Source organism: Oreochromis aureus, linkage group 3, assembly GCF_013358895.1.
Source record: "Oreochromis aureus strain Israel breed Guangdong linkage group 3, ZZ_aureus, whole genome shotgun sequence".
In the NCBI taxonomy this organism is placed as follows: Eukaryota; Metazoa; Chordata; class Actinopteri; order Cichliformes; family Cichlidae; genus Oreochromis; species Oreochromis aureus.
The window spans coordinates 28,971,497-28,975,117 of record NC_052944.1 but is presented as its reverse complement, the minus strand read 5'-3'; the positions used below and the strand labels follow the sequence as shown (position 1 = coordinate 28,975,117).

The following is a 3,621-nucleotide window of genomic DNA, read 5'->3' as shown; positions in this document are numbered from 1 at the left end:
GCACACTGAATAGCATTTTCAGCCATGTTGGTAAAAGTTAAAGTTGTTTGAATATGTATTGTGTATTTGATCCATCTTAGTGGGAATTTGAATATTATAAGTTATTATTAGTGGCTTATTTTTGACTGCACCTTGCTTCATCTTTGTCTCTGTTTTACCCCACTATAACGTTTGATTTAAATGTGGCTGTTGAGAAAAACCACACCATTGTTTTGATAGATTGTATTTTCTTTTATATATTGTAAGCAGAGCTGCATGGACTCCACACTGGGATGAGCAGAGGCGTGCTGTTGCTGTGTGACACTGATTTTGCTGCTCCACTTTGTGTTTTAGAAATAAATCCAGTTTCCAGCCAGTCTGTGTCTGTCGTCACAACGCAGTCAACCGTTCGAAATCTGCTACACTTGTAAACGCAAGAGGGGGCGTTATGCTGTTTGCATACATCTCCCCACGCTGCGTGTTTCATTAAAATCAATTGTTTGACCAAGCTCTTCTGGATCATCGTTGTTTTACTCTCGTCCTCAATTTCAGACCCTTAACAATTCTTACAGACAAAGTGACCAAATAAGTCCAGGTGGCTACTTGGTAAATTAAGGGTCTTTCACAGGACCGACCTTGGACACTGATGTCTCTCTGATGTGGAGAACAGATTACTTCTTTGTTCTGTACTTTGTTCTGTTAGCAACATGTTGGGCAGCAATGAAGTGAAAACAGAACAACTAAATGAACATATCATAAATAATGATAAAAACAGCTGGTTATCAGTGTGAGAAACACACTCTTCACAGTTTCTCTTGACAACTATATGCTGATATTATTCAAAAGGAGAGTTTTCATCAGTTCTCACAGTGTGGTATTTTTCCCAGTACAGGTAGATCATATAAAAATTTGCAGTCCACACAGAGAACAAGTGCAGTGCTACAGGGGCACACCTGACCCTTTTTATCCCTTCAACTAAGGAAATACTTTATATTTATATTTGACAATATCAGCATGTAGTTGTCAAGAGAACATCGCTGTGCTGTTATTGTCTGCATTTCTTGTTGCCTCTTTGCTAAAACAAGTCATTTACTGAACAAAACATTTTTCTCTTTAACCAGAGGTTGAGTTTCCTCTTTTCTGGAGGCTCAGCCAGAAATCATGAGTCATTTTCAGCTGATTAATAAATTGGACAAAGAAGAAACAACATTTCTATACACATATAAGCATCACAGGTCACTCAGAGGAACAAAGAAGTGTTGTTGTGATATTACTTTGATTATTTTTTAAAGCACCAAAATTATTTTACACACATCAAACTGTACACAGCATAAAAGACACAAACATCACCTGCAGAAAACAATCATTTTGATCACACACAAAATGTTCTCTGTCATGGCCTCAGTGATGACATGAATCACACTGTAAAATCTGAACATTGACTATACAGTTTTTGTGCATCATAATTTGGCAACAAGTAATGTATATTAACATGAGAATTATTATTATTATGTTTATTAGTAGTAGGATTTGTTACTGATATGCTATAATATGCAAAAGAATGTCCATACAGTAAGCTTTCAAGATCACAGATAAAATTCCGGAGGAAGTGAGTGAACATCGTAATGAGATTTTTTTTAAATAAGAGACTGAAACAAACTCACAGAACCAAATCATGAAATTGTGTCTTGATGGAAACAATGTCCCACACCATCCAACCTCCACTTACAACAGAATTAAACACAATAAGATTTTAATACAAAGATGAACCATATTATCAGTCTTCCAGTGCTGACATTAAACCAAGAGCATGTCATTGTTTAATATAACTGCTGTTGATCTGGATGCTGGCAGTTCTCTAAACGTTGTCAAAATGTTCTGAGTTGGATTTTGTTGCTGACGTTGTTCGTGAGTCTTGAGTTTTGTTGAAATAATCTTTTTATGGACCTGAAACAAAATCAGAACAAATACGACTTCAAAAGTGAAAAACAAAGAAATAATGGTGCCAAAGATGTGATGATGCTTTCTGACCTTTTACACTTTCATTCTTTAATAACACAGAACTGATCTCATCAGGGAAACTTACACTTTCTCACATTTTAGCTGCATGTGTTTGAAATTTAAGAGGCTCATTGTTTTATTCAGACACCACAACAGAAACACAACAGAACTAAAACCAGTTGTGATTCAGCTCATCAGCTCCACAAAACTCTGAAACTTTAACAATGATGTCACACATTTAACTGCACATGTAATCTGATTACTAATGATTCAGTTTCTGTAGAGTTCACATTTGTACCCGAGGCTGATTCAGGATTCACATTATTGTAGTCAGAGCTCTCCTCTGTGCCATCATGTCTGCCTGTTGTGATGATGGATTATTGTATTAAATAACATGGAGACTGTCTTCCTCTAAAATTACACAAGTTACAAAACATTTGACCAATTAGTACATTTCATGTTTGTTGTACTCACTCCTCTTATCAAGACCTTCAAGCTGAAATCCAGATGTGAGGTTGTTGTATTCATCTGCTGAAATAATGAAGTTTGATCAGTCAGAATAAATATTTACATTTCTTACAGCTCTGTTAATATCAGAGTTTATACTGTTTGTACCACTTCCAGTGTTTCCAGAGCCTCTGATTGATTCATAGACAGAAAGATCACCTACAAGTCATTGAAAATAAGAAAGAAGGAAAATATAATAATAAATTATTTTTGTTCAATAAAAGATTTTTTTTTCTTCACTGAAAACTGAGTGTTAAAAACTTGAATAAAGAGAACAGTAATAATTTCTGGTCTCACCATGAAGAAGAGAGGAGTAAACCTGAGTTTGATTCTGACTGGCTGTTTGTTGTGAAGCAGAGCTTGATTGGTGCTCTGAGACTGATGTTACGGGCCCCAGGAATGGTGCCACAATAACAAAGAAGAAATCCCTGCAAATACAGGTAAAGTTCAGAAGCAATGAAGACACAGCGCACTCGGTTTGCCTCTCAGATTGCATCTGAATACTGGGCGGAAGTCCATCCCCTTAAAGCAACTGTGATGCACCTGCCTTGAAATAATAGTTCCACCTGAGGTGTTGCTCCATTTTTTTGTCCTTCTGTACAGTCCATGTGACAAAATAATATACTGCATAAATTGGTCATGTTACCAAAGTCATTTTGAATATTCATAGTCACAGAAAATAACAAATAAACACATTAAATAAATTAAATTAGATGATTAACACAAAAGTGGCCACGCATTTTGGGTGTGCCACACTGAGTGAGACTGAAACATTTAGCAAATAATGTAAATTTAATGAGAAATAAGTCAAAGTTATTGTTGTGTTTAAAACTAAACTGCTGCACCAACCTGTTCCAACAGGGTTCTGTAAAAAACACAAACATTATTACATCAGTTTGTTTAAAAGTGTCACAGCTTTAAAATAAATGATTTTCCTTTAAAAAGTCAAAGAGAAAATCACTCACTCTTTATCTTTCTGTAGCAACACATCAGCAGCAGCACAACAATAATTCCACTAACAAGTCCGATGATGAACGAAACGATGAATGAACTTCTTTCACGTCCAAAACCTGAAACTTGAAAATTTCAGGACAGAGCAGGAAACAAAGTCAAGCTCAGCAGATCACATGATCA

The 3,621-nt window shown here is 35.8% G+C and overlaps 1 long non-coding RNA gene across 1 annotated transcript; it reads right to left on the bottom strand.

Annotated features, from left to right (window-relative positions):
* Positions 1 to 2,078: 2,078 nt before the first annotated feature.
* LOC120439156 lies at positions 2,079 to 2,817 on the bottom strand. Its single transcript, XR_005612419.1, has 4 exons — positions 2,785 to 2,817; positions 2,596 to 2,646; positions 2,455 to 2,511; positions 2,079 to 2,341 (listed from the first exon to the last, which is right to left on the bottom strand). It is a non-coding gene; the product is annotated as an uncharacterized LOC120439156 (long non-coding RNA).
* Positions 2,818 to 3,621: the final 804 nt, after the last annotated feature.